This window comes from Sebastes fasciatus, chromosome 15 (genome assembly GCF_043250625.1).
Source record: "Sebastes fasciatus isolate fSebFas1 chromosome 15, fSebFas1.pri, whole genome shotgun sequence".
NCBI classification, from domain to species: Eukaryota; Metazoa; Chordata; class Actinopteri; order Perciformes; family Sebastidae; genus Sebastes; species Sebastes fasciatus.
Window position 1 is genome coordinate 3,248,790 of NC_133809.1, and position 19,911 is coordinate 3,268,700.

Sequence of the window (19,911 nt, forward strand, 5' to 3'; positions counted from 1 at the left end):
AAACAGACATCTAGGACATGATAGTAGTTACACTACAATACATCTGAGAACATGGCTGCCACAAATAGGCCTACTGATGAAAGCAAATAAGTCAAATAAGGGAGTAAAATAATCTAAATAAAATATAAAAAGGATAGGCTGTCTTTTAAAAGTGTATTGTAAAAGTGTGTGAGAGGGGATTGCTAAATTATTAATGGCAAATGTTTGCAAACTCACAAATAAAATAATCAAACTGGTTTTCAATGCAAAGAATTCTCCTCTGCTGTTATGTTTTACATCAGACAACACTTGTCAAACTTCAAAAACACTTAAATATAACTCATTTTTATTGTATTTTAATTAGTTTGGAGTCACTCATTTGAACAGACTTTCTGTAGAACCAACTGCCAGATGATAATATCAGCACGATACAACTAAATGACGATATTAAATTATGATAACACTGCGTATGAGCAGCGTGGCGGCCGAGTATGGATACTGATATTTCTACACTAACAATGCAAATATACAGTGTTTTAGGCAATATGTAATGTATTTAGATTTTATCATGTTCAAGCCAAGAATATGTGAGGAAAAATCTAAAAATAGCATTTACACTATCAGTGGACACTGATCCCAGCCAAAGATTTCCAGCTCAACCTGAGTCATCACATTATAATGACTTGGCAAAAGACATAATTAGACGTATAAATTATAAAAAGAGAAACGAATAATCGTTACAGGTTTTATAAAGTCCTTTTAATGTCGCTGTTGTCAGAGAACATATTCCGTCATCATCAGCAGTGGGAGACTTGGCTGAAACCCAGTGTTTACCATCAGGCTAATATCTGCCTGATATATTAGCAAACTAATATTACGGTCTGCCCCCATTCGTCATTGTTCACTTTGGAGGAATTAAGTTGGTGGAGTGTGAAAAGTCACGAAATAAATCCGGAGGAAAAGTGGTGAAGTTGGCAGCAGCGAAGCGGTCCATTAGGAGAGACGCTCTATATGAAAAGACATATTTCCACCTGATGTGTGTGACCGGGTGAAATCTTTTTCTAATTTCATAAAAGAGGAGATCTCTGCGTAGACTTCAACAGTAGCTGGACTGTTCGGGTTGGTAGTGGACGTCTGCCAGAGCCGGCGAGGACAGAGGGATGAGAAAAAGGGAAGGGAAGGAGGAAGGGAGGAGGGGGGAAACGAGGCCTCAGGGGGGAAAGGAGGGCGATCAGACCGGCTTCCCACAGTTCTGCGGGATCGTGAGAAAGGAGCCGAGGATTGAGCCCAGCCGTCCGGAGTGTGGGCTAATTGATTTAAGCCATTTCTACGGGGGGGGATTTACCTTGCCCGTAATTAGGGGTGATTTCTGACAGCGCGGCGGCTCACCGGGCTGAGAGCCCCTGCAGACGGATTTACACCGCAGGATCAAATCCAAGAATCGCACTTTTTGTGTTTTTTTGTAAGCCACGGGGTCAAAACGTGTAAATCTTGTGACACAAGGTTTTTGATTTCACAGAGAAGCCAATAAAATCCCCCAAAATCTGAAGCTGTCGATCTTTGCTTTCACTTGATTTTATACTGATATATCATGCTCTTTAAACAAATAGGATCATTACAAACAGAGACAGCAAAGGACAAAGAGAAACCAGATGGTTGGTTTAGAGAAATGATTTGCATTTAACATATATTTACATAAAACAGTGTTAATGGTTAACTGCATCTACCTGTGCATATTCACTCATGCAAAACAAATATTGACAAAAAAGTTTTCCAGAGTAAATCATTAATTGTGCTGCTCCAACAACCTGATAAAGTTTGCAGTTACCTTATCAGTCTAACTTTAGCCCCTCCGTCCCAGTACTCTGGCACTGCCGTCTAAATATGGAAACCCACACGGAGTCAGAATTTTTCCATTTGTTTGGACAACATTTCAAAGATCCAAACTGTGTCACAGATGCAGAAAAGGCAGATTTGAGCGGTGTAAATTCAGCGTTTTGAAACGGCGCCTGGCTCCCCGAAGCGTCACGGTGCCAAGTTTGACTTTGCTCTATTTTAAGCCGCTCGACTGAGATAACCTCCCGGGTGAGAGAAGAGTGAGGAAACCTGCTTCACTGTGACACAGAGTTTCCCCCGAAAATGTTTTTTCTCTAGTTAGAGGTGTCTGAATCGTGTATCAGGACTTCTGTTGATGAGTGTTAGATATTCAGAAGTAATGCTGCTCTAGTTGAAAATCGTAAAGAGACAGACACTAAAATACTTTAAATGGAGCAAAATAACTACGAACCTCAAGTCAGTTCTTTCGTTAGACTTTTTTGTTGTCATTTTAATTTAATTTTTTAATGACAATAACACATAGGCTTATTGAAATGCAGAGTCTGTAATTCTGATTGTCAAATTCAGCAAATATCTCCAGGGTTAACGCCAGAAAAGTTAAGACCGACCCCCCAAACAAGCGTGCAGGAGACCAGAGAGAAAGACGTTGTTAACATTTCCTGATTTTGCTGCTTCATAATAAAAGCTTTTAAATAACGGGGGACTTTTATTGTGAAGAATGTAGTAAATAAAATGTGTTTATAACCAGTTTGCAGCTGCTCCTTTGACCACAGCCATGGTTACACACACCCTCAAGCAGGTAGCTCTGTTGTGATAGAGAAATAAATCCCTGCCGTGCTGGGCCAACGTGCCGAGTCATGTTTGGAAAAACCCTCCAAGAGTTGGGAACTTGGCTTGTGTCTTGAGGAGTTTTAGCATTTATTCACCGACAGCCTAAACTGTTTTCGCTGTTTTCGCTACTTGTAAAACATATTTTAGTTTAAAAATCATCTTAAAAATACATAATTCCTCAAGACTTAGGCCCGGCAGGGAGTCAATATAGGCCTGGCGGGCCGCCTGAGATGACCAGTGGCGCAGCTGCATCGGCACCACTCCAAGGCCTCCTCTAGTCCATCAAAATGACGGACGGCATTGTTAACGCGACCTCTGCCTCAAATAATCATTAGCAGAATAGATCAGCAAGTTAAACCAAAGCTTTCAGCTATCAAAGACGGTATAACAATGGCAGTTTGAGGGATCAAACACAAGTCAGGAAATGCAACATATTACAAATATACATATGGCCAAAAGTATGCTGACATCCAAACAAAATATGGGGACACTCAAAGAGTATCAAAACAAGAGGTGAGACAGGTTCTGCTCAGGTTAGTTTCCTGTGATCATCTCTTTAAATAATTCCTTAAAGTGAGGGAGTAACTTTAGATTTAGAAGTTTGTGTTTCTGAATTCAGAAACTCACAAGAAGCTTGAAAATTCATGAAAAGACTGGATGCAAAGTGGAATGACTGCTAAGGTGGATTATTTTTTCGTAGTAAAAGATGATTGTCCAGATGGCGGCTTGGAGGATGAAGCGCTGTTCTGAAGCCAAATTGCTGGTTACAATGCCCCGTAAATAAAACAGCGCTCGCTTCCAAATGAGCACGTCGACCTGCGTGGACGTGTGGGAGACTAATGGCTTAGAATTAGCCGTAGCATGTGGGCCGTCTGTCAGCGCTATCGGCTGGTAAATGGCACTTTGGGACATCTGGGTCAAGCCTGCCTCCTCTGCACACAGCCACCCGCCTGGTGCTGTGGAATTATGGGTACTCTAGTTTGAGTGTATGCATGTGTTGGCTTCCTTTCCCTTCATTTCAGGTTCATTTTAGAGGGAAATTTCTCTAGCAGAAGAAGTCTGATGAAAGTTGCAAATCAGACATCTTGTTTTCTAAACTATATAAACTAACAAATCCAGACTGCATCTAAGTCTTTGGTTACCCACTGGAAAAATAGATTAACTTTAATAAGTAATTCAGTCACTTTTTTCTATCCAGTAAATCAGGACACATGTTGGCGCTGCACACAGAAGCATCTATTGCTGATGCTCAGAGCGTCTGCCTTCTTCCTCTCCAGCGTGTTTTATATTCAAGTCTGCTGCAGCAGACGCGACTCAGATTATAGCAGCAGCAGAGTGGACTCTGGGTCTATATTCCTCTCTCCCTCGCTCTTTAATAGATTTTTCTAAATCTAAAATTAAACAACTTTTCTTCAAATGAACACCTTACAGAAAACGACCCTTGACTCTGACCGGTATAAAACGCCTCGTCGAGCCCTGAGCTTTCACATCTCTCTCTGCCCTCACTGCTGGAGATAAAATGGAAATACTGCACCGCTCACCTCCAAATGACCTTCAACCTCATCTTGCAACTTCAATTGATGTTAACAACTGTATCAGCAACACTTAAACTGTCAGCTCTCTCTTCTCTCAATCTATATCTGCAGAAAAAGCTGACAAGACCTATTCTTCTTCAAATTAAAAGACTGATGACCCTTGACTGTACATTTCATCTAGCTGCGACATTTATTCTTCTTATGTTCCCCCTCCTGTTTCATGTCTGTCTTCAATGTGATACAGTATCTAGGACAGAAATGACTGTGATGACCTTTGACCTCTCCCTACTCTTTCTAGCCAGCTGTAACACTCAGTAGAGCGTGACAGGGTGATTTGACCAGGAGGTGTTGGTAAAGCACAGCGTGTTTAAGACGAGCACACAGGAAGAAGAAGAAGGAAAAAAAGCTAATTTAGCCATTTTCAGCTCCGTAAAGTCTGCCGCCTCCCCGCCTCCCCGCCTCCCCGCCTCCCCGCCTGCCCTCCCGGTGAAACATGAAATATTCATCTCATGCATATTTGGTAGGAAAGCTTTGAAAGGCTCTGTTGTAGATCCTTCTTCATTACAGCCGGAAAACAAAGCTCATTGGACCCCCTCCGGTCGCAGATAAACCCCAGGCTTTATTCAGCGTTTGTCTCCCGCTGATTTTTCGCCAAACACGCCGTTATGAGTTCAGGTTGCGTCTCCTTCAACCCCGACTCTCTCTCTCTCTCCTGTGTATAGTCTCCATGAATACCTTGATGGAGTTAGACTCTACTTGCTGACTTTCCTGTTACAGATGACAGAACACCAATCTTTTAGGATGGTTTTTTTTCCACATCTCAGCGTTGCTCCAGTCAGCAGTCTGCAGCAGACAGCAGAGCTGACATATTCATTTGTCACCAGGCCGGCTGGCTCACACGCCTCAGAGGAAGACTTCTCACTCAGTCAGTCTGTCCTCTTGAATTAGTGGGAGTGTGATGTGGTGTGTTCTTAAACACCAGATTTTATTTCCTGTCCAAAAACATGAAGCTCATTTCAGGGGATTTTTAGTCATATTATTTCACTACACCGGAAAATTAAGTTTGAGGTTACATACGGAAAAACATTTATTATATTTATATAATTCCTGTTATATGATACTTTGATATTACTCTACTATCTCGTGAATGTGTTGACCTTGAGATTGTTTTGTCACCTGCTGTTTCCAAGGACAAGAATGATCTTTGAAACAGTTTCAAATCAATCAATTATAATAACATATAATTAATAACTTATTTGTTTTATTAAGATTGCTCTTTTCAATATATACATTACATATTTTTTTTAACTTAAGCTTATAAATTACATTCATGTTAACATGTCTAGGATGTTGTATTGTATATAGCTTTCTGACTTTACTTTTTATTGACTGTACCTACCACTTTAGGGTTACTCCTCAGCGTCACTCAACATGCTTAATGTTGTGAGGTAAACAAAAATACTTGATTAGGTTCAGGCAATAAAACCACTATAGTTAGGTTTAGGAAAGAAACAACATGGTTGGGTTTAACACTACTACGTTTGTACAGTGAAAATGACCCTGAACGTTGTGAACACGTGACACAAATGAACAGCTGATTGTAACGTGACGCACGGGACACGAACAGCGGTCTCCTGGATGACAGTCTTGACTTTTTTATATCACTTTCCCATACTATTAGTCTGTTTCTTGTGCTGCTGTAACACTTAATTTATCCACTTGAATCAATAAAGTACTTTCTCCTCTCTCATTCTTTTTTCATGAGGGTTTTTCAGAGATATAAATAATGTAAAGTCTCCGTATTGTATCATAATGTTATTTTTTGCATGGGTTTGCACATCATGTGTGGAGAAGCCCTGGGGGGTTATAAACAAGACCAGTGAACGATTTCTCTGCTGCTGCCTGAACAACGACCCGTGAAGTTCACACACACACACACAGAACATGTGAACAATTAAGAGGTGAAACGTTCACTTCCTTTCTTTTTTAAAAACTTTTCTTCCCGTCATTTAATTGTTCCCCTCTCTCCTCTACAGTCATTCTGACGGGAAACCGAGGACCAAGTGTTTCCCAAGACTTCCTGAGGATGTCACGATTCTTGCAGCAGTCGCGCTAAAAGAGACACATTGACCGAATCTGATCCGAGAATTTCCTGAGGATGGGAATGACTTCCTGTCAGAGGGGGACGTGATGATTATCTGCACCCTGTCAGGCTCTCCGTACAGGTAAAGCTACTTCCCAAATCCCCGTCATTGTCTCGGGGGAGGACAGGGATTAGGAGATGAAGCCCTGTCTGAGTCTGTGCTAATCTCTGGATGTTTTAACACCTTTCCTCATCTAACATCCTCATCCTCACTCAGCTTCCTTTTCTCCTGCTGTGATGCTGCAACAGAGCTGTTCTTTCCCCCCCGACGACGACATGATGGGAACCATCAAATTACTGCAGGTTTTCCTTTCAGTGTTTGGACAATAACAACAAGATAAGATCTCTGTGAAGACAGGTTTACAGTCTCATACGATGCACAACTAATCTTACTTCATTGCTTTCTCAACAGAGAGAAACTACAATCCATATTGACTTTCTCATACTGCTTCTTCATCTTAAATGAATTGGATTCTTTCCGAGCTGCAGCAGATTTACACCTGATTGTAGGTGACGTTCTGTTTCTCCTTTCTATTGACTTTTTCCCTTTACTATAACCCAGCATGCGAGAGGAATAAACAGCACTTAACTGCACAGACACGTTAACAGAGCCGACTGTGGAAACCTTCCAGATTGTTCTGGCCAACTGTGATGCAAAGTAGATTGTGATAAAAGGTTTTGACAGCAGCTGCTCACAAACTGACAAGTGAAATGACGGCGTTGTAAACTCACAGATTTAAACCTGAGCTCGACTGCGTCCTGCAGGGAGTAAACTTCAAACACAGTTACTGCTGGATTCATATTTACCAAACAGCAGACAACACTTTTTAAAAATGCCATTTTTGTCTTTGTTTGAGGCTTGACAGTGAAGAAGAAATATGGATAAAAAGAAGTGTATGACATGATACAAAGGTTCCAAGCTGAAATTAAATTGGGATATTGCGGTTATATGGTAGGCGCCTTGACCATTAGACCCCCAGGATGCCCCACCAAATGACGTTTTACTATAAAAAATACTTTAAAAACTGCACTTTCAAAAAGGGCTGACATTTTCCTGATATTGATACATATTAAAATGATGCAAATCATATATCAAATAGTCAAACTGATGTTTAAAGCACTGTAAAACTATTTATAATTTGGTCTATAAAATGTCGTAATAATGAAAATTACGGGTGTAAGAAAAAAATCTAAACGATTGAGTATCGCTATATTATGTTTTGTGATACTTTATTGATTCTCAAAAACACTGATTTTTAATTTATAGTTTACATACAAAGATTAACTCAGTCTATACTTCATCTGCAAAGAGATGGGCCTTCTCGGAGTAATGCTATGAAGTTGGATGTTACAGGGACTGTGATAAATGCAAATACATATCCCAATGTTCTGATTGCATTAAAAGTAAACTTTATGTTTACTAAGATTTTATGCATATAGCGTGGTGTTCTTTATGCTATGACATAAATCTTAGACTTAAAAAATATATCGCCTTGCTTACATTATCACAATATCTCGCAATATATTGAATCGTAACGGCTGCATCATGATACGTATCGACAGATTCTCTCCAATACACAGCCCTAATGAAAATACAATCCTAGATTATCAAAAATAATTTCTGATTGATTAATTATCTTATAGCTGAGGATCAAAATTTAAAGGTCCCATATTATAAAAAAAATGAGATTGTCATGTTTTTTATTATAAAGCAGGCTTAAGTCCTTTACAAATACTGTGAAAGTATCGAAACACTCAATCCACAGGGAAATACACACAGCCCGTATTCAGAAACTCTGCATTTGAAACAAGCTGTCAGGATTTCTGCCCATTTGTGATGTCACAAATATACAATATTTAGACCCTTTACACAGATTTAAACGTAAACGTTCTAAATGTGTCCCAGTTTATTTCCTGGTTGCAGTTTATGTGAATGTCATCAGCTGACAGGAAGTACACATGGACCCAAGCTGTTGCCTAGCAACGCAATTCTGTTGCAATTCCGTCGCAATTCCGTCAAAATGCGCTAAAACGGAGCGTTTCAGACGGAGGGTAAAAACAGGCATGTTCAGGCTGACAGTACGAGGAAAATAAAGTTTTTTTTGAACATTACAGCATGTAAACATGTTCAACTAGAAACACAAAATACAAGTATGAACCTGAAAATGAGCATAATATGGGACCTTTAAGTCATTACATCACTATTCTATTGAATTATCTTTCTCATCTTATTGTCATTGTGAAATTGAGTTAAAAAGAAACTAGGGTTACTATGGCTAACCTGTGAATAAAGCACTCAGTGGGACATTTAATTCATATGTTTCTTGTGCATTAATTCAATTCAATTCAATTCAATTCAATTTATTTTTATATAGCGTCAAATCATAACAGAAGTTATCTCGAGACGCTTTATATATAGAGCAGGTCTTAGACCGTGCACCATAGTGTAACTCGCTATGAACACTACAGAAGAAGAGACAGCCCATTATACTGACTGTTGAGAGAAATACTGAGACAGAAACCGACAGTAGCTCTGCATTGTGATGACCAGAACATCCTCACACCTCAAACTCAGGTGTAAACAGACACTATACACCATCAACATCACTGCAGCTTATTAATACAACACTAAGGAATATAGATGGACAATCACATCACAGCAGAGCAGATATGACAGTAGGAATATTGCTTAGGGGACACCCAACAATCACACCTGACCTGCAGACACCTGGCATTAATTAGCTAGCATTTAAAATCATAACATCAACATGACAGCATCTGTTACACCAGATAAATATTCATCCTTACCTTTAGAAGTCCTCTTTTCCTCTTGTTTTTATGTCTGACCTCATCAACTCCTCTAAATCCAGCTTTTATTTTTATGCTCAGTAACTTGTTGGTAGCTAACAGCTAGCTAGTTAAATCAAAACACTGCTTGGGATAGGTCTTCTTCTTCTTCTTTGGTGTTTATTGGTGGTACTGCTTTGGATCTGTCTGAAAAAACAAACTGATTAGAACACCTGTTTTTGGTTTCAGCCCGCCCCTTATCGATCAATGAACCAATCAGGGCTCTTCATTTCCTTATAATGAAAGGTGATTGGTTGATGAGGAGTATTCATTCTCATGTACAAATGCAGTGGTGAAATGTAGTTATTTAGGTCACATTTACTCAAGTACTTTAAATGTTCTAGTACTTTATACTTCTACTCCACTATGTTTCAAAGGCTCCTATTGTACTTTTTACTTCACCGGATTTATCTGATGGTTAGTTATTTTGCAGCAGTGGTGTAAAGTAACTAAGTAGCCTAGCTACTGTACTTAAGTACAATTTTTAGGTAGGCCTACTTGTACTTGAGTATAATGACCATTTTCTGATACTTAACGTTTACTCCTCTGAATTTATTTGATATTTCCTAGGCCTCTTTAGTTTGCAAATTCCAATTAGTGACACAAAATATAATCAACAAATAAAAGGTGATGTATTATTATTAAGATAACACTTAATGGAGCCATGGGGGGAAATTCACAAGTAGTATACTATATTAAGTAATTTCAGTTAGCTCCACCTTTACCAGATGCAACACTAAAGTAGCCTAATGTACATCAGTCATTATAATTCAATAATTCAATTATTGTTTAATAATATAGTGTATTTCTACACTGTGGTTTTGCTACTTTAAAGATCTGAGTACTACTTCCACCACTGCTTTGTAGAGTAATGTTTTACATGCAAACCTTTGATCTGCTTATAATGAATGTTATGAATTAAACTACCCAACAGTAGGCTATGTAAGTAATAACAGAAAATAATCCAATAATTTAATATATAGCCAGGGCTGGTTTAAGGCATATAGAGGCAATATATGCTGACACCTATAGGGCGCCAACTTCTGAGGGGCGCTGTCGCCCTCTAAAAAAATAAATAATAATACTGGTGGGCACCCGACCTCATTTTCTGCATTGAGGTAAAAAATTAAGACAGAAAGAAAGAAATACTTTTCACCCCTGTAACTCTCGTGAAACCGACTAAACACTTTTAAGCAAACAATATCAGGGACTAATTGTTTATTTATATTATAGAAAATACAGTTATTTATCAAAATAAAAACCTTAATTTTTGTCTTAAAACCATGATGTGTGTTGCGGTTTACAGGGCAACCCCCCAGAACCCTAACCCTAACCCTGGAGCGGCGCTGCCACAGCCAGCGGGGTGAGGTGCCCCAGCAAAAGGGCTAGAGCCGGCCCTGTATATATAGCCTATTACTAAGAGTGCAGAACTCCGCCAAGGCCCATTGGATCCGCTCCATAATGTAATGCGTTCTTCCTTTGCCCATGCTAAACCCATCCACCAAGTTTCATGAAAACCAGGCCAGTGATTTTTCTGTAATCCTGCTGACAAACAGACAAACCAACAACAGAACCTCTTCGGCGGAGGTAATAATATCATACTGAGGGGTCGTCTGTACTTTTAAATTTATGAATGCAGAACCTTTACTTGTAATGGAGCCTTTTTTTGCATTTAACCGTAATGTTTTTTACTTGTTGGTTGATGGTGAAGAAGACATGAGCAGAACACTGAAGAAAAGTTCCTGGGCTCCTGGAAAAGTTTGTGCCGTAGCATCGAGCTGTGAGCAGAAATATGAGCCACTCAGTTAAAGTTTACTGTCATTTAGTGTTTATGCTTCATAACATTAACTGCCTTACCTCCAATTACCTTCTTTACCGAGCCTCAGAGTATCTTCACTTAGAAAAAACTTTTATTTTGGCAGATGCTCTTGCTGCATTTTGGAGCAAAACTCCATAATAAAAGCTTCAACAAAAGAAATAGAGACTGGTTGATTACCTGCCACAGTCACAGAGAGGATTTAACGGCATTTGGCTGCTTGTGGCTGGAAGTAATTTTCTGCTCTTGGATTTCTATCGAGCCTAAATCTAAACGCATCTTTTGTCAGTAACGGTATTTTAATGCCAGGAGTAAATCTGGCCATACAGTCAGGCAACAGTTAGGCTTCTGCTTTCCATCGTAAACACCACATGTACAAATAAACACACACAGGAAGTATCCAGGAGGAAGTGAGGAAGAACTACGGGGTCACCAGAGGTCGCTGCCACCTGGGAGGCAGCTATTGTGTGTGATTGATGTTTCCCTGCAAACAGAAGCCGTTTCGTGCCCACGGCTGTCATCTCAACTCTTATCATGGAAATGTGCGCTGAACCTGCTGGATCTCCCCCGGGGACCAGCGTGAGTGTGTGTGTGTGTGTGTGTGTGTGTCTGTGTGTGTGTGTGTGTGTGTGTGTGTGTGTGTGTGTGTGTGTGTGTGTGTGTGTGTGTGTGTGCGTGCGTGCGTGCGTGCGTGCGTGCGTGCGTGCGTGCGTGCGTGCGTGCGTGCGTGCGTGCGTGCGTGTGTGTGTGTGTGTGTGCGTGTGTGTGTGTGTGAGGGGGGGTGGAAAGAGCAGCAGGGGATTTTATTGAAGCTGCAGAGTAACATCTCCCTGCTGGCAAATAAGCAAAAACACTCACAACTGTTGTCTTTTTTTCTTTCTTTTCTTACCTGGCAGTGAAAGTTTACACATTTCATTTATACGCTGAGTGTTTCATTGCTCCTGGGTTCTTCTAACCCGTTAAAACCCCGCTGTTTCATTTTAATCATATGAGCTGTTATGATGGAAAAACTTGTTTTGTTTTTCCTCTAAAAAATGAACTTCTCAGTGCAAAGTGGGTTTTGTCTGTCAAGGACAATATGCAGAAATAACACAAGTACAAACAGGCAGTAACAGGAAACACACAACCAGAGCATAAGGCTACATCCACACTAATACAGTACGTTTTCGTTTTATAACTTTTGCTATGTTTACGCCTAGTGTCCACACAACTGCGGAGAACCCCTAAAAAGTAGACGTTTGAAAACGCTGCTGACCCCGTTTTAGTTTTAAAACTCTGGGGTTACGTTTTAGTCTGGACGGACAGAAACGGACACCTTTGAAAACGATGACGCAGACACCCACGTTTACTTCTTGATTGGGTCTTATCAGTCATGACGTGTCCTTCCCTGATCAAAAATCGTATCATTTGGGGGACCCTGGGAGAAAATCTTACCAAATGGGGGTCCGAGGTCTAATTTGTGTCAGTTTAGGGGTCCTTGACGTGAAAAAGTTTGGGAACCATTGCACTAGAATCTTGACTTGCCCAAAAGACTTAAAACCTGTCTTTCAATTGAGATTGAAAGTTCAGTTTTGACCTTGTAAACCACAGCAGACAAAAACAAGATGTCCAAAGTCTCAATTTGTAAGCCAACTTTGACTGGACGGCTTTAAAGTACTCAGAAAACAATGGACAATTCCAACTCTGACAAACTGGGCAACTCCATCTGCTGAGGAATGTTTTTCTTACTTTCTCAAAGCCAGAGGACAATTGAGTGTCTGTATTTCTTTGTAAAGCAACATACAGCAGGCATTAATGGTTCACCTGAGCAGTGAACGTAAAATATGACCACAGTCTCTCCGGAGTAGCTCACTAGCTTTATTGTGCCGAGTCGTGAGCAGGTATGTGGGGCAGCGCTCAGTCTTTGTCAGCCTCTGCTGATCCCAGTTGGCGTCGTTACCGGACACAAATGTGAGACTGAAGCCTGCCGAGCAGCCTGAGACGACATATTAGAAAAACACACCACTACCTGTGTGTGTAGCTGCTTTATTTATGTTCTCTCCTCTTTGTCATTGTCATTTGATGGTCAGAGCAGCAGGCAGCTGGCTGCTCGTGGTCACAACTTCACTCTGCCAAAAGTGGTGTCATCAGTTTAACACGCTGTTCGGTTGTTTTGTCACCTTATGGCTTGTTCTGAGTTTTGCAGGTCCCTCATGACCCTTTGATGGAAAAAACTGTATCCTTCGCCGCTTTTTACAGGGTCAAAGCTGTACATCACCGACCGAGGACGAGAAGAAGAAGGGACCATAACTCACCCACCCGTCAACTCTCAACCTCCCACCTGTCCATCATGCAGAAGCAAGAAATAGCAGCTCAGATGGTGTTGTGGCATTGTTTTGTCTTCATTATAGCTGCTTGTCTGTCCATCAGTGCAGTCAGAAAGTATGAGGGAAACCTTTAATTTGTCTTTGAAGAGAGCGATATAACGGCTGCATCGATCGGTTAGTTTGTTTGTGTTATTGTGTGACTTTCAGCACGCCGACTGCCGTCTAAGTTACTGTATGTAACGTAAACACACTGACTATAAGGATGTATATATACTGTACATGTAGCAGCATCATCATGCAGAAACCAAGAACGAACTGGACTGTCTAAAAACTTTCTGACCACAGGTGACAAAACAATCTCACCACAAGGTTCATTTAACAGCTTGATCTAGAGCTTTCGACCATATCACGGACGAGCCCCCTGCTCAGTTGTAATATAACTATATTCCATTCTTTTGGGCACTTACAGTATCTCAATCAAGCTCACACTTCTTCCTCTAAATCCTTCTCTCACATGCAGGATTGTTGACGTCGGCGTTGTAGCATCAGAGGGACCGAGCGCCAACTCCTCATCTACTGAGCCCTGCGGGGGGGGGCAGTATATAATAAACCCTCATTCCTACACAGAGCAAACTGCACAAACACAATAAAGCCAACGCGCCTCGTGAGCTCCATAAATCAGCTCGCACTGTATGGGGGAACAAATGATTTTAAAGGCGGGGGGTAAGATGAGGAAGGTTTGAAATAGTGCATGGGGGAAACATGTTACTCCCCACAGTGAGGGGGTAGGGGGGGATGTTATTTTGATTCTGACTCCATTTTGTAAAGCTGCTCTGTTGAAAGAAGATTTGTTGTTTTCATATCGGTGGTTTTTACACACATTTACTGTTTACAGTCAAATCAATACCAAAGTCGTTTATGTTGTTTACTTCCAGCTTTCCAATTATGAGCATGTTGATGCTGCAGAAATCTTGTTTCATATTCTTTGAAATTATGCATAATAGGGGAGAAAACACAGCAGAATCCCAACAAAGAGCAACTTTATCATTCATTTGAACTTCTATTTCTGTATATTCACGCTCTCTTTTTACCTCTGTTTTTGGTCTCCACCAACTCCTGAGGGAAATATCTGTCTCTTTAGCTGCTAATGTTCACCAGCTAGTCTCTTAACTGTGTGTGTCTGCTGTTTGCTGCTGAGCAGGTAGTGAACAGTGGCTTTATCAGAGCTTGTTTGCTGGAGAAAGGGTCAATGAGAGTAAAGCTGAAACGATTTTTCAGTTAATTGATTAGTTGATGAACAGAAGATTAATTATAAACTCCAGCCTCTTCAATGTGAGGACTTGCTGCTTATATCTGTTGTATATCATGGTATTGTGAATATTTGGGAGTTTTGGACTGTTAAACAAAACATTTGAAGACATCACCAAAAAGTACATTGAGTTACATTATGATGCGTTTAGGCTCTATGCAGTAAAAATAACATTGGGCCAAGATAAATTCTAACGTTATCATGATGTGATATGTTCTTTGACATCACCTCCATTCACATATCTTGAGGTCAGAGGTCAGAATATATATTATACGCCAAAATATAGCCTAACTTTGGAGCGTTATTTAGCCTCCTTCCCGACAAGCTAGTATGACATGGTAACAGTAAAGTTAACGACATCATAAGTAACGTATAGGTTCATTTTAGCTAAATGTCTACACAGTTTTCTCATGAATTTTTTTCATATTCTAAAACAAATCCAAAAGCAAATTGTTTAATTACATTGAAAATTAAATTTCAAAAACTCATCGGATCTGCACGACTCACATAAGTGATCTATTTTGGATTCTAAGCATCAAATTTCGCCGAAAGGTGACAAGTTTACATGCCTGATTAATAGATAATCAAAATGATCGTCAGTCCAGCCCTTGATGAAAGCGTTAAGACTGAAACATACAATAAATGTGCCCAAACCAGGAGCTAAAAAAGGTTAAAGAGCTGCAGGGATTGTAATAATTCTCTAATTTAGGCAGTATAAGCAATCCTTCACATGACACCATTATTTAATGTGAATTAAAACATATTGATTAATGCAGGTTTTATCACTGTTCTTAATATGACGCCCTAAGCGGCAGCTGAACCAACTCCAGCGACAGTGGCACTGCTATAATAGTAGTCTAATAATCATTTAGCTCCACTAATGGAGCAGTCAGGACTGCCAGGCTGACACGATGTGGCCCTCAGGCTTTATCGCTCCCAGATGTCGGGTGTCATGTCTGAGCCCCGCGGTGGATCTCCAGGCTACAGGATCCAGCAGCAGGGAGCCTCAGCGCTGCAGACGAGGAGCCAGGCTTCAGGGACTAATATGCTAACTCATTTACGGGTTTTAGGATTCATTCCTGTAGCACTCTACAGTACTCGGACTAAACGGAAACCAGCTTCTGATACCAAAATCTTGTCCTGTTGCCTCCAGATTCTACATTCATAAGCAGATATCTGTTTAAAGAGATTAAACCGTCACAAGCCTGCCATCAAGGTGTTTAACTGTAGAGAAAAGACAGCATCTTCTCTGGCTATATGAAGGTTAAACATCCACTTCATCACATTTCTGTGGCTCTCATGATAGCATGCTGTCAGCAGAGATGAATTATCACCTCGACTCTCCAATAAACAGCTGACACTTTCTCTGTTGTTGTCGTACACAATTTGATTTGCCTGAGCCCTGAAAAAGCTCCGTGTTCTGGCCCCCGGCCCCTCCTCCTGAACACAACGTCCCTGATAACAGCTCGCTCCAGACGCTCAGGTAGGAGAGCTGGGATCATTAATTGATGACACAGCGGCCCAGCATCCTGTTTGCTGGCGTGCGTGCAGCCTCTGTGGTCATTGTCTGGAAAACAATTCATGCGAAAAGTGGAAGGTGGAGTGATGAGGCCTCGTCGCAGAGTCAAAACAAGCAGCCATTCAACCGCAGTGTCAAAACAAGGTCATGTGGATGGAGCTCATAACGCAGCGTTCGTTCCCACGCAAACGGGGGAGTCTGCAGCAGCGTGCACGGAGCTGCAGAGCGCACCCGGCCGCCCGGGGATGAATGATTTATCTGCTGAGAGGGAGGCATGCAGGCAGCTAATGGAGCTGGATGTACAGCTGCAGAGGATGGAGGGAGGAGGGGAGGAAGGACAGACTGACACCGACAGGAAGCTCAAACAGAAGGAGATTCTCACTTCTTCTTCTGTTGTTGTGTGTGGCGAACAGACCAGACAGCTGACATGTATGTTTTTGTCTGTGTGTGTGAGAGTATTAGGAAAACAGACAGGACAGATATATGTGTGTTTGTGCTGGTTTTGTAATCATTGTCTGGTTTCATCCACACTAATACGGTTTTGTTTTAAAACGCATAACTTTTGCTACGTTTATGCCTGGCGTCCACACTACTACGGCGTCAAAGACGTTTGAAAACGCTGCTGACGGCGTTTTAGTTTTAAAACTCCAGGGTTGCATTTTAATCTGGACGGACAGAAACGGAGGCGCAGACAACCACGTTCGCTTCCTGATTGAGTCTCAGCAGTCATGACGTGTCCTTCTCTGATTCGTCACGCCCCATCATGTGAATCTTTTCCGGTAGAAAACAAACAACCATCAGCGTCGACCATGGATGTATAAAGAGAACTGGATACAGCGTTGGAGGCGGGTCCCCGTTCATTCCTATGAGAGTTGCTCAGTGGCGCGTGAAGCCTAAATGGCTCGACTTCCAACTGGAAAAGTCGTGATCTTGGGCACGTGGAACATGCGCAGTAGCGTATGCTTGGTCACAGGACTCAGTGACGGGGTCCCAACGTCACGCCGTCGTCACGGCTTGCGCTCCAGCCTCGGTCTGGGGCTCATTCACATGAACGGAGGAAGGGATATAACTCTCGATTCGGCTATTAGTTCATTTTATAACTTTAAAAACTTAATTTGTCAAATAAGGGCTATTAGAGTGTTCGTACTGGGAAGTTGATTTACCTAAAAAAAATGGTCTTGGTCTGGACGGACAGAAACGGAGACCTTTGGAGATGATGATGCAGACACCCACGTTTGCTTCCTGTTTGGGTCTCATCAGTCATGACGTGTCCTTCCCTGACTCGTCACGCCCCATCACGTGAACCTTTTCCAGAAGAAAACAAACAAACATCGGCCTCGACCACCATCGTTTCATTTCAACATGGATAACGAGTTACAAGCGTTGCTGACCTTGTTGTTTATGTCAGTTAAATTCTGTATTTTATAATTCTACTTCTGCCTACATGCGCAGGAGGAAAGCTATTATTAGAGTGCTTTACATCAATTCCCGTGTCCAGCACTGCTTTCTGTTTACACCGGTGAGCATGCCCACTGTACAGTACGTGAATGGTCATGTGATATGCATTTTCAGGCATGGTACAGTAGTAGGAGATTCATTCTGAAACGGCTCTAAAACGTTCGTCTGGTTCGAGCATTGTTCACAGTTTTAAAAACAAAACGTATTAGTGTAGATGTAGACGAAAACATGCAGATGCTCACTCGCTAACAGGAAGTGAGGTGTTGCATTTAGCATGCTGTCAGGAGCTAGAATGCAAATAAACAGATTCACACGGGACCATGGAGTGGGAGTGATGTGTTACTTTTAGTCAAAGCTGGTGGTGCCGTGTCTCTATGGATACTAATGTTGTTCTGTGGATCCCACACTCTGCTCAACTATCAACTCTCAGATGGATTACCATGAGATTTAATCCAGATATTCATGGTCCCCTGAGGTTGAATCTTAATGACTTTGGTGATCCTCGGACAAATGAAATAATCTGACCTGTAGGTGTCAAACACTTCAGTTCAATATCTACAACTAACGACCAAATGGTCTTGGAGTGGGGGATTGTGGGAGGAGACATTAGCACCTGTTACCATTAGCATGTTATTGTGCCGATAAAACATATAAACAAATGTATAACTGATAATGTCGCAGCGCTAAAAGAGGACACTGACAGCGCACAAACAGACAAGAACGTGCAGCACAACGCAACAGCAGCATCGTAAAACACCGCGGTCAAGCCAGCCGCCGCTTGGATTCGTGGTGCTCCGGTACCGGTACTTAGAACGGATAAAAAAGACGAAAACAGACTCGCATTACAGCAATAATTTATCACACATCGTATGATTACATGTTTTTATGACCTTTTAAAGTTTGAAGTTATTTTACTGTAGAGTTTTTGAGAAAATGAAAGAGAAGTCAGTTCAAGATGACATTATAACACTGATGATTTCCTCATGTTTGTACTGTCATAAGAAGGAAAATGTTGCAACTGTTTTGGGAACGATTGCTTTGCTGTATTGGTAAATGGAACATGTAGCTAGCATGTCGTGTTCAGCTGCTTTTGTCGATCCCATTACCATCACTGGGAGGATTTATGTCCCCAGCGTCTCTTCAGCACGAACTTTTAGGCTTTTTTTGAGTGAAAAAAGGAGACAAAGAAGTGAGTAGTTAGCAATGACAGACACATCCAAGGAAAAACACATCACACATGTTTCAACCACACTGTTTGACTGACTGTGATCTCATGGAAATGTAGAGCAGAACCAGCCGCTAGCGCTTAGCAACAACGATGTTGATCAAATAACAAAAACAATACAGTGTAAGCAGAGTGGCTGTGGACACACGCAGCTGTGTGGTGCTGAGGTTTTCTAACCTTTGTTCTCAAGGGCGCCGCTGACAGGACCGGCCATGAGTGATGGAGGAGAGGAGAGGGCAGCGGGGAGATGGAGGGGTGGAGGATGGAGGATGGAGGGATGGAGGATGGAGTCAGCCAGGCCGGCCCGGACCGACTCTGGGTCGTCACACTGCAGCTCGATGAGCCAAAGACTCTTGGATGAACTTCCATCGGCTCTCCACTCTGTCACCTATAGGATCATGAACTGAACTGCAGAGGATGAAATACATTTAAATACAGCATAGTAATACATGCATACAGCTGAATATACTCCCAATGAGAACCCAACTGTACACATATCAATATTATTATACAAATCTGATATCAGCCGCTATTTATGTTTTATTATAAACATTATAAATAAGGATCAGCAGAAAAATGTTTTTATTAATATCAACTACAAAAATAACTAAATAATACAGTATATAAAAGCAGTATTATGAATATTAAAGGAACAGTTCACCCCCAAATCAAAAATATATTTTGTTCCTCTTACCTGTAGTGTTATTTATCTATCTAGATGGTTTTGGAGTGAGTTGCCGAGTGTTGGAGATATCAGCCGTAGAGATGTCTGACTTCTCTCCAATATGATGCATCTAGACGACACTTTGAGGTGCTCCAAAAAAATACATTTGGAAAACTCAACAGCAACGTCTCTTTCCAGAAATCATGACCTGTTTACTCAAGATAATCCACAGAGCTTGTTGTGAGCAGTTTCATGGAGGAACTTGTTTCTTTCTACCAAACTACACCCGCCAACCGCGCAGAAGGAAGCATGCATCTATACTCGATATTGAGCCAGCTAACGCTACAGCTCAGCCGAGGAGGACGCCGTTAATGTTTACACCTCGCTCTGTCACGTGCATGAGCCTCTTGTCCGTGAGTAGCTTCCTTCTGTGTGGTGATACG

At 41.4% G+C, this 19,911-nt stretch overlaps 1 long non-coding RNA gene across 1 annotated transcript in view; it reads right to left on the reverse strand.

Moving 5' to 3' along the window:
* The window catches only part of LOC141783616 (uncharacterized), a 105,240-nt gene extending 95,762 nt beyond the window's left edge, over positions 1-9,478 (reverse strand). The window contains exon 1 of the long non-coding RNA XR_012597316.1: positions 9,133-9,478. This is a non-coding gene — a long non-coding RNA (uncharacterized LOC141783616). The remainder of the gene's footprint in view (positions 1-9,132) is intronic.
* Positions 9,479-19,911: the final 10,433 nt, after the last annotated feature.